This window comes from Salmo salar, chromosome ssa04 (assembly GCF_905237065.1).
Source record: "Salmo salar chromosome ssa04, Ssal_v3.1, whole genome shotgun sequence".
Taxonomy (NCBI): domain Eukaryota; kingdom Metazoa; phylum Chordata; class Actinopteri; order Salmoniformes; family Salmonidae; genus Salmo; species Salmo salar.
In genome coordinates, this window is record NC_059445.1 from 22,208,332 (window position 1) to 22,221,059 (window position 12,728).

The following is a 12,728-nucleotide window of genomic DNA, read 5'->3' on the forward strand; positions in this document are numbered from 1 at the left end:
GCTCCACAGGTAATATTACATTTCATTACATTACAACGGTTTGATTTGTTTGATCTGAGCAATTTTTTCTTAGCTAGCTACATAGCCGTCTTTGTATCAAAGATAATTGTGTAGTTTAGAGTTTAGAGTAATTATCGAGGTTAGCTAGCCAGCCAGCTGTTTTCGTCCTCCTAACTTAGTCAACACTGCTAGCTAGCCAACTAGCCAACTTCTACCGACTAGCAGCACTGTAGAAACTATTACATTACAACGGAACGACTTGATTAGTCTAGTGCTAGCTAGCTACATAGCTGTCTTTGCTGTATTTGTATCTAAGATAATAGTGTAGTTTAGAGTAATTTATCGAGGTTAGCTAGCCAGCCGCGCAGCCATATACTAACCCCTCGCCAACCTTGCGATTGTCATAATTTAGCTAGTTAGCCGCGACGCCATTGTCCAGACTTAGTCAACACACCTAGCCATCATCAAACCCACTGCTAGCTAGCCAACCTTTACTGACTAGCAGCACTGTAGAAACTAATACACTACAACGGAACGATTTGACTAGTGCAGTGTTAGTTGTCTTTGTCATAGTTTGATAACTGTGTAGTTTAGAGTAATTATCGAGGTTAGCTAGCCAGCTATTTTCGTCCCCCGCGACGCCATAGTTGCTTTTGTATCATGATAAGGTGTAGTACTGAAACAATCGAGGTTACCTAGCCAGCTACACGTTCAAACAAAGTCAACAACGCAGCCACTGCTAGCTAGCCTACTTCACCAGCCAGCAGTACTGTATCATCTTCGTCATTTTAGTCAATAACATTTTTGCAACGTAAGCTTAACTTTCTGAACATTCGAGAAGTGTAGTCCACTTGTCATTCCAATCTCCTTTGCATTAGCGTAGCCTCTTCTGTAGCCTGTCAACTATGTGTCTGTCTATCCCTGTTCTCTCCCCTCTGCACAGGCCACACAAACGCTTCACACCGCGTGGCCGCTGCCACTCGAACCTGTGGTCCCAGCGCGACAACCCACGTGGAGTTCCAGGTCTCCGGCAGCCTCTGGAACTGCCGGTCTGCGGCCAACAAGGCAGAGTTCATCTCAGCCTATCCTACCCTCCAGCACCTCGACTTCTTGGCACTGACGGAAACATGGATTACCACAGATAACACTGCTACTCCTACTGCTCTCTCCTCGTCTGCCCACGTGTTCTCGCATACCCCGAGAGCATCTGGCCAGCGGGGTGGTGGCACTGGAATCCTCATCTCTCCCAAGTGGACATTCTCTCTTTCTCCCCTGACCCATCTGTCTATCTCCTCATTTGAATTCCATGCTGTCACAGTTACCAGCCCTTTCAAGCTTAACATCCTTATCATTTATCGCCCTCCAGGTTCCCTTGGAGAGTTCATCAATGAGCTTGACGCCTTGATAAGTTCCTTTCCTGAGGATGGCTCACCTCTCACAGTTCTGGGTGACTTTAACCTCCCCACGTCTACCTTTGACTCATTCCTCTCTGCCTCCTTCTTTCCACTCCTCTCCTTTTTTGACCTCACCCTCTCACCTTCCCCCCCTACTCACAAGGCAGGCAATACGCTTGACCTCATCTTTACTAGATGCTGTTCGTCCACTAATCTCATTGCAACTCCCCTCCAAGTCTCTGACCACTACCTTGTATCCTTTTCCCTCTCGCTCTCATCCAACACTTCTCACTCTGCCCTTACTCGGATGGTACTGCGCCGTCCCAACCTTCGCTCTCTCTCTCCCGCTACTCTCTCCTCTTCCATCCTATCATCTCTTCCCTCTGCTCAAACCTTCTCCAACCTATCCCCTGATTCTGCCTCCTCAACCCTCCTCTCCTCCCTTTCTGCATCCTTTGATTCTCTATGTCCCCTATCCTCCAGGCCGGCTCGGTCCTCCCCTCCTGCTCCGTGGCTCGATGACTCATTGCGACCTCACAGAACAGGGCTCCGGGCAGCCGAGCGGAAATGGAGGAAAACTCGCCTCCCTGCGGACCTGGCATCCTTTCACTCCCTCCTCTCTACATTTTCCTCTTCTGTCTCTGCTGCTAAAGCCACTTTCTACCACTCTAAATTCCAAGCATCTGCCTCTAACCCTAGGGAGCTCTTTGCCACCTTCTCCTCCCTCCTGAATCCTCCTCCCCCTCCCCCCCTCCTCCCTCTCTGCGGATGACTTCGTCAACCATTTTGAAAAGAAGGTCGACGACATCCGAGCCTCGTTTGCTAAGTCAAACGACACCGCTGGTCCTGCTCACACTGCCCTACCCTGTGCTTTGACCTCTTTCTCCCCTCTCTCTCCAGATGAAATCTCGCGTCTTGTGACGGCCGGCCGCCCAACAACCTGTCCGCTTGACCCTATCCCCTCCTCTCTTCTCCAGACCATTTCCGGAGACCTTCTCCCTTACCTCACCTCGCTCATCAACTCATCCTTGACCGCTGGCTACGTCCCTCCCGTCTTCAAGAGAGCGAGAGTTGCACCCCTTCTGAAAAAACCTACACTCCATCCCTCCGATGTCAACAACTACAGACCAGTATCCCTTCTTTCTTTTCTCTCGAAAACTCTTGAACGTGCCGTCCTTGGCCAGCTCTCCTGCTTTCTCTCTCAGAATGACCTTCTCGATCCAAATCAGTCAGGTTTCAAGACTGGTCATTCAACTGAGACTGCTCTTCTCTGTGTCACGGAGGCTCTCCGCACTGCTAAAGCCAACTCTCTCTCCTCTGCTCTCATCCTCCTAGACCTATCTGCTGCCTTTGATACGGTGAACCATCAGATCCTCCTCTCCACCCTCTCCGAGTTGGGCATCTCCGGCGCGGCCCACGCTTGGATTGCGTCCTACCTGACAGGTCGCTCCTACCAGGTGGCGTGGCGAGAATCTGTCTCCGCACCACGTGCTCTCACCACTGGTGTCCCCCAGGGCTCTGTTCTAGGCCCTCTCCTATTCTCGCTATACACCAAGTCACTTGGCTCTGTCATATCCTCACATGGTCTCTCCTACCATTGCTATGCAGACGACACACAATTAATCTTCTCCTTTCCCCCTTCTGATAACCAGGTGGCGAATCGCATCTCTGCATGTCTGGCAGACATATCAGTGTGGATGACGGATCACCACCTCAAGCTGAACCTCGGCAAGACGGAGCTGCTCTTCCTCCCGGGGAAACTCGGCCCATTCCATGATCTTGCCATCACGGTTGACAACTCCATTGTGTCCTCCTCCCAGAGTGCTAAGAACCTTGGAGTGATCCTGGACAACACCCTGTCGTTCTCTACTAACATCAAGGCGGTGACCCGATCCTGTAGGTTCATGCTCTACAACATTCGCAGAGTACGACCCTGCCTCACACAGAAAGCGGCGCAGGTCCTAATCCAGGCACTTGTCATCTCCCGTCTGGATTACTGCAACTCGCTGTTGGCTGGGCTCCCTGCCTGTGCCATTAAACCCCTACAACTCATCCAGAACGCCGCAGCCCGTCTGGTGTTCAACCTTCCCAAGTTCTCTCACGTCACCCCGCTCCTCCGCTCTCTCCACTGGCTTCCTGTTGAAGCTCGCATCCGCTACAAGACCATGGTGCTTGCCTACGGAGCTGTGAAGGGAACGGCACCTCCGTACCTTCAGGCTCTGATCAGTCCCTACACCCAAACAAGGGCACTGCGTTCATCCACCTCTGGCCTGCTCGCCTCCCTACCTCTGAGGAAACACAGTTCCCGCTCAGCCCAGTCAAAACTGTTCGCTGCTCTGGCACCCCAATGGTGGAACAAGCTCCCTCACGACGCCAGGACAGCGGAGTCAATCACCACCTTCCGGAGACACCTGAAACCCCACCTCTTTAAGGAATACCTAGGATAGGATAAAGTAATCCTTCTAACCCCCCCCTAAAGATTTAGATGCACTATTGTAAAGTGGTTGTTCCACTGGATATCATAAGGTGAATCCACCAATTTGTAAGTCGCTCTGGATAAGAGCGTCTGCTAAATGACTTAAATGTAAATGTTAAATGTAGTCAGAGAAATGCTGATGAATGTCTTGCTCGAGCTGTGTATGCAACTGGTTCACCTCTGATGCTCACAGGCAATGTGTATTGGAATCGATTTCTGAATGTTCTTCGCCCAGCATACACCCCTCCAACCAGACATGCTTTATCTACTAATTTGCTGGATGCAGAGTTCAACAGAGTTCAAGAGAAGGTCAAGCAAATCATAGAGAAAGCAGACTGTACTGCAATCATCAGTTCGTGGGCAAGGACTAATTAACTACATCATCTCCATCCCTCAACCAGGATTCTACAAGAGCACAGACACAAAGGATAACAGACACACCAGTCTCTACATTGCATATGAGCTGAAGGCAGTCATCAATGACCTTCGACCACAGAAGGTATTTGCACTAGTGACAGACAATACTGCGAACATGAAGGCTGCTTGGTCTAAAGTGGAGGAGTCCTACCCTCACATCACACCCATTGGGTGTGCTGCTCATGCATTGAATCTGCTCCTCAAGGACATCATAGCACTGAAAACAATGGATACACTCTACAAGAGAGCCAAGAAAATGGTTAGGTATGTGAAGGGTTATCAAGTTATAGCAGCAATCTACCTCACCAAGAAAAGTGAGAAGAATAAGAGCACCACATTGAAGCTGCTGTCATAATGTTTGACAGTCTCCTGGAGGGGAAGGAATCTCTTCCAAGAAATGGCCATATAAGTCTGCCGATATGGACAGCCCCATCAAGAGGATCCTCATGGATGATGTATTTTGGGAGAGAGTGGTAAGCAGCCTGAAACTCCTGAAACCTATAGCCATTGCATGGATTGAGGGAGACAATGCCATCCTGTCTGATGTTCAGACTCTGCTTGCAGATGTAAGAGAATAAATCCGTACTGCCCTGCCCACTTCGCTGTTGCTCCAAGCAGAGCAAACTGCAGTTCTGAAATACATCAAAAACCGTGAAGACTTCTGCCTGAAGTCCATACATGTCGCAGCATGGCAAGAGCATCCTGTCGGCAACAAGGCCTATGGTTTCGTCACTACCGTGTCTCAACACCTTGGCCTAGATGAAAAATTGGTGGCCATCTGGGCAAATTTCAGGCTTTTTGATCCTGACAATGAGCCATCCTCAACAAGGTTGGAAAGTGACAGTGAAGATGAGGCCTCATAGAGTCTGATGTTCAAGAGGTGGACATTGAGGAGTTCCAGGGAGAAGACATGGAAGCCTGAGAGGAAGACAACCAAAGCTTTAGTTTCTAGACTCATTGAAAACGTTTTAGGGATGCGATGGATCATTGGGGATCATTCAATATTCCCTTTCTTTTGTTGTTCAGTGAAATCATCCCATATGAAGAGTCAGCTCATTTAATTAAAGTTCAAAGTTCGTAACTAAATTGTTTTTTTAATTTCTATTGGAAGGATTTAATCATTTGCAATTATGTCTACTTATGATAAGGTTTCTGTTTCTGTCTCCATATGATATGGTAAATATGTGCAATGCAAAAACAATCTATATTTAAATGGTATTAATATTAATTCCCATATATTCCCGTTAATTCCCATATATTCCCGTTAATTGCCACGGAAAGTTTCCACCTCTGAATATTTCCCAAAATGTGCAACCCTACTTAATAGTCTTCAGATGTAAAATCCTTAAGTCCCAAAAACTTTTCTGCGCAGCCACAATAATGTCCAGTTCCTTAGATTTATTTTAGACTTGTGCCTTACAGTTTGAAACTGACAATGAATGCCACAAAATCCACCTTTGTACCACACAGGGTATCTTTTACCTGGTAGCAAACATTTACTACAGGCTGCGTCCACTACCATATCTTCACTAGCATCACTTGTTTTCTCAATTATTTGAATCGCCTCCACATAGGAGATTCAATTAACCGCTCTAAATTTTGCTACCTCAATTTCCTTCACCCTTACAGGGCACTCCAGGAACTCAGGATCATGATCCCCACCACAATTGCAACACCGTCAGTCTATCTAAAAAACTGGAGGCCCCTTACACTTCAATGTTGTGATGCAAAAATACTAGCGAAATGCATAGCACTCAGAATGAAAAGGGTTTTTACCAGGTATTGTTCATCCTGATCAGACAGGTTTTTTACATGGACGATACATTGGAGATAGTATACGACAACTACTAGAAATAATAGAACATCATGAAATATCTATGAAGCCAGGCCTGGTATTTATAGCAGATTTTGAAAAGGCATTTGATAAAGTAAGACTAGATTGTATTTATAAATGCCTGGATTTTTTTCAATTTCAGTAATTCTATTATAAAATGACTAAAAATAATGTTTTGCAACCCCAGGTGTAAAATAGTAAATAACGGCTACTTCTCAGAGAGTTTTGAATTGTCAAGAGGAGTTAACCTCTCTTGGGTAGGGGGCAGTATTTTCACAGCCGGATGAAAAACGTACCCAAATTAAACGGCCTACTACTCGGGCCCAGGAACTAGAATATGCATATTATTAGTAGATGTGGATAGAAAACACTCTGACGTTTCTAAAACTGTTTGAATGATGTCTGTGAGTATAACAGAACTCATATGGCAGGCAAAAACTATGGACTTTATCAAACAAAACAACATTTATTGTGGACCTGGGATTCCTGGAAATGCCTTCTGATGAAGATCATCAAAGGTAAGTGAATATTTCTAATGCTATTTATGATTTTAGATGACTCCAAAATGGCGGGTATCTGTATTGCTTGATGTCTTTTTCTGAGCGCAGTACTCAGATTATTGCAAAGTGTGAATTCCCCATGAAGATTTTTGGAATCTGTCACAGCAGTTGCATAAAGGAGATGTTCATCTATAATTCTTTGAATAACAGTTTAATATTTTATCAACGTTTATGATGAGTATTTTTGTGCTGATTCACCGGCAGTATTGGAGGCAAATATTTTCTGAACATCATGCGGCAATGTAAAATGCTGTTTTTGGATAGAAATATGAACTTGATCGAACAAAAAATGCATATATTGTCTAACATGATGTCCTAGGAGTGTCATCTGATGAAGATCGTCAAAGGTTAGTGCATAATTTTAGCTGGTTTTCTGGTTTTTGTGATGCCTGTCCTTGCTAGGAAAATGGCTGTGTGGTTTTTCTTGTGTTGCAACTGTCCTAACATAATCTAACTTTATGCTTTCGCCGTAAAGCCTTTTTGAAATCGGACAACGTGGTTACATTAAGGAGACGTGTATCTTTAAAATGGTGTAAAATAGTCGTATGTTTGAGAACTTTGAATTATGACATTTTGTGGTTTTGAATTTGGCACTCTGATTTTTCACTGGCTGTTGAATAGTGTGAACCGTGGGTGGCGTCCCACCTCCCCAAGAGTTAAACAAGGGTGTCCGCTGTCACCATATCTATTCTTTATGGCCCTCGAAATGCTAGCTATTAAAATCAGATCCAATAACAACATTAGAGGATTAGAAATCCAAGGCTTAAAAACAAAGGTGTCCATGTATGCTGATGACTCAAGTTTTATATTGTCTGCAAGCTAGATCCCTGCAAAGTGTACCATTTTAAGTATTGAATCTTTAAAAATTACAACTTTTACATTACCCTGCAGTTTACCTATAAAATGGGCTGATGGTGAAGTAGACATACTTGGTATTCATATCACAAAATATATAAATAAGCTCTCCACAATGAATTTCAATAGAAAACCTGTAACAATAGACAAGATCCTGCAACCATGAAGAGGTAAGTTCCTGTCTATTTATGGAAAAAAATGCCCTGATTAACTCCTTAGTCATATCTCAGTTCACTCACCTTCTTATGGCGCTGCCTACTCCTGATGATTCTTTTTTCAAATCATATGAGCAAAAAATATTTTGCTTTATCTGGGATGCTAAACCAGACAAAATAAAACGTGCCTATCTATATAATGAATATGAATTGGGTGGGATGAGATTTTTAAATATAAAAGCACTAAACCTCTCTCTAAAAGCTTCACTTATTCAAAAGTTTTACTTGAACCCTAAATGGTTCTCAAGTAGATTACTAAGAAAAGCTCATCCATTGTTAAAAAATTGCCTTTTTGCCTTTGTGCAGATTGCCATGTCTTGTGCAGATTGCCATTTGTGCAGATTGCCATTTTCAATTAATTGAAAATGATACTTTTTCCAAAGTATCTCTCTTTTTCAAACAAGCATTGCAGGCTACCATTTCAATTTTACCCCCCTCAAAAGATAGAACATATATTACAACAAATATTATGGCTGAACTCAAATATGCTGGTTGATAAAATACCTGTATTTATGGGAAAGATGTTTGAAAAGGTTATTTTGTTCTTAAATTATATTGTAAATTGGAATGGTAGAGTTATTTCTTTCATGGCGTTATCAGAATTGTACGGGAAGGTCTGCTCAATCCAAGAGTACAACCAATTGATTACAGCATTACCCCAAAAATGGAGGAGGCAGGTGGCCGCGGGAGGAGGTAGGGAATTGGTCTGTCTGCACAATATAAAGGATCAAATCTGGCGGAGGAATAAAAATAACATAAATAGGAAAGTATACCAGTTTCATGTTGACAACTACAGATTGCAAAATAGTTGGGAGGAGATTTTTGATGTACCGATTCTATAGTACAGGGTGCATGAGTGGATATATAAAACAACGCAAGATTCAAGACTTCATGCTTTTCAGCTAAAATTATTATATAGAATTCTTGCCACCAACAAAATGTTGAATATTTGGGGCACAACAACATCGAAGCTCTGCAGATTCTGTTGTGAGGATACAGAATCCATAGACCATTTATTTTGGTATTGCTCTAAGGTAGCCTGTATCTGGTCTCAGGTTCAGGAATGGCTGAAAATGCATAGCATTGATCTAAAATTGACCCTAGAAATAGTACTGTTAGGAGATCTGGAGAGACCAGGTCAGTCTATTACTAATATACTAATAGTCTTAGTAAAAGTATTTATCTTCAACGCGCAATCTGTGGATTCTATTCGATTAGATAGATTGAAATTGTACGTTAAACATCACAGGATAGTTGAAAGATATGTGTTGCGTAGAAACCCGAAGTGGGATGAAGCTGAGGGTTGGGATGTGGAATTGGAGACAAGTGGGAGTGGAGTTGCTGTGCGAGATATAGAATGATGGTCAAAGGTTTGCCTGAGGCTGATGCCATGCAGGTGTTTGTACAAACACTCTCATTCAAATAAACGCATACAAGAACACACACATACATGTAATAGTGCTAGACATGCACACAAACATATACAGTTGGCATTGCTGTTATTATTTTAGTTGTCCTTGATGTCCTTTGTTTTAAATGTATTTTTATTTGTAATTTTTTTGCATTGTTGTTTGCTGTTTTTGCTGTCTTTTTATTTTTTCTCTTTAGTTCATTATCTTGGTTGTTTGTGCATTGGGTGGGGAATGGAATTCATTTTATTTTTTATTTGATTATTTTCTTCTGGGGGGGACTGTGGGAGGGGTCTCGAATGGTTGAGGGACAGCTATTGGGGAACTGTGGGGGGATCTTGGAGGGTTTGGGTTCATAATTTTTGGCCTGGTGGGAGATCTGTTAACATGCCCTTGAGCAGGGCATTGACCCGGGATGCTTCTGTGTGCCGCTCTAAATGGGAGTCTGTTGGATGACTGGTATGATGTAGTTGTTGAGCGGCTTAACTGCAAGTATATTGTATGTTTCGGATATTCAATATAAAAAAATACAAAATACACACAAAAAAAACGCCATCCTTCTACACACCGTTCTTAAATATACTCTGTCTGTCTGCACACACTTGAAACATGGCAATTACAATTCTTACACTGCAATGATTTGGGGACGAAAGCTCTTACAGTGCATATTATATAACCAAGCTTCACATGCGTAGGTATTTGCTCTTTATCAAAAAACAACAGGACTGACAAACCTTCTTATTTTTCTCCGTTCACCCAACGGGTCAGATGCCGGGCACCAATCACACCAGGAATTCTCTTCAGGCATTAAATCTGAACATCCGTCATCACCCCTGAGATGACTCCTTTGACTAATGTGCTACTCCGAAGTTCAAAACACAAAACTTCTGTTGTCCAGATTCTTTTGAGGCTCACCGCAATCTTCCTCAGTTCTTCGGAAATACAATGAATCAAAATACTCTGGCAGACTCCACTCCAGTGCATACTTCACCATTTTCAACACCTCAAAGGGGTCTCCCACATATGTATCCTTTCTCAACAAACTCATCCCAACAAGAAGTGATTCATATTCATTCATAGAAGTATCCACTTGTCTATCCAGGCTGTATCACAACCGGCCGTGATTGGGAGTCCCATAGGGCGGTGCAAAATTGGACCAGCGTCGTCCGGGTTTGGCCGGTGTAGGCCGTCATTGTAAATAAAAAAAATTCATAACTGGCTTGCCAAGTTAAATAAAGGTTAAATTGAAATAAAATAAAACATTTAAAAAATCCTCCACTGCAATTTTTGGCGATTTCCTTTTTGTTCAAGGTTTTGATACGACTCGTTACATTTTGAATGCTTAGTAGGACAAGACAAGGGTCCAATTCACACACTTATCAAGAGAACATCCCTGGTCATCCCTACTGCCTCTGATCTGGACTCACTAAACACAATTTCTTCATTTGTAAAGGATATCTAAGTGTTGGAGTGTGCCATTGGCTATCCGTAAATGTAAAAAAAAACATGAAAATGTTGTCGTCTGGAGTATAAAAGAATATATTTTAAATGATTTATACTTTTACTTTTGACAAGTATATTTAAAACCCAATACTTTTACACTTTTACTCAATTAGTATTTTACTGGGTGACTAACTTTTACATTTTCTATAAGGTATTTTTACTTTTACTCAAGTATGACAATTGGGTACTTTTTCTACCACTATTTATTATTATGTTTTTATTTTTTGCATTACTAGGCTTCCATTTGCTGTCCTGGCGATATGGGGTAAGGGGTTGGGATGTATTTATTATTGTTTTGTTTTTTTGCGGACCGCAACCCCAAAAGGTGTGTTGAAGCCACCTACTGGATGCGGTGATTCCAAGTGAATACATCCTAAATCAGGCTTCTCACACTGACGGCCTGGGGGCCGAATTTGGCACGCAGGGGTTTTATTTGGCACCCCAAGTTTTCGGAGCAATTTATTTTATATATACAGTGCCAGTCAGTAGTTTGGACACACCTACTCATTCAAGGGTTTTTCTTTATTTTTACTATTTTCTACATTGTTGAATAATAGTGAAGACATCAAAATGATGAAATAACACTTATGGAATCATGCAGTAACCAAAAAAGTGTAAAACAAATCAAAATATGTTTTATATTTGAGATTATTCAAAGTAGCCAGCCTTGGCCTTGATGACAGTTTTGTAAACTATTGGCATTCTCTCAACCAGCTTCATGAGGTAGTCACCTGGAATGCATTTCAATTAACAGGTGTGCCTTCTTAAAAGTTAATTTGTCGAATTGCTTTCCTTCTTAATGCGTTTGAGCCAATCAGTTGTCTTGTGACAAGGTAATGGTTATATACAAAAGAAAACCCTATTTGGTAAAAGACCAAGTCCATATTATGGCAAGAACAGCTTAAATAAGCAAAGAGAAATGACAGTCCATCATTACTTTAAGACATGAAGGTCAGTCAGTCAGGAATATTTCAAAAACTTTGAAGGTTTCTTCAAATGCAGTAACAAAAATCATTAAGCGCTATGATGAAATTGGCTCTCATGAGGACTGCTACAGGAAAGGAAGACCCAGAGTTACCTCTGCTGCAGAGGATAAGTTCATTAGAGTTACCAGCCTCAGAAATTGCAGGCCAAAAAATTGCTTCACAGAGTTCAAGTAACAGACAGGTCTCTTCATGAACTGTTCAGAGGAAACCGCGTGAATCTGGCCTTCATGGCCGAAATACTGCAAAGAATCCACTACTAAAGGACACTAATAATAAGAAGAGACTCGCTTCGGCCAAGAAACATGAGCAATGGGCATTAGACTGGTGGAAATCTGTCCTTTGGTCTGATGAGTCCAAATTTGGATTTTTGGTTCCAACCGCCGTGTCTTTGTGAGACACAGAGTAGGTGAATGGATGGTCTCCACAAGTATGGTTCCCACTGTGAGGCATGGAGGAGGTAGTGTGATGGTGTGGGGGTGCTTTGCTGGTGACACTGTGATTTATTTTGAATTCAAGGCACACTTAACTAGCATGGCTACCACAGCATTCTGCAGCGATACACCATTCCATCTGGGACCATCATTTCTTTTTCAACAGGACAAAGACCCAAAACACACCACCAGGCTATTTGTCCATGAAGGAGAGTGATAGAGTGCTGCATCAGATGACCTGGCTTCCACAATCACCAGACCTCCATCCAATTGAGATGGTTTGGGATTAGTTGGACCGCGGCGTGAAGGAAAAACAGCCAACAAGTGGGAACTCCTTCAAGACTGTTGGAAAAGCATTCCTAATGAATCTGGATGAGAAAATACCAAAAGTGTGCAAAGCTGTCATCAAGGCAAAAGGTGGCTACTTTGAAGAATATAAAATCTAAAATATATTTTGATTTGTTTAGTACTGTATTGGTTACTACATGATTCCATATCTGTTATTTCATAGTTGTGTCTTCACTATTATTCTATAATGTAGAACATTTAAAAAAATTAAGAAAAATCCTTGATTGAGTAGGTGTGTCCAATCTTTTGACTGGTAATTGTAAGTATTCAGACCCTTCACTCAGTACTTTGTTGAAGCAC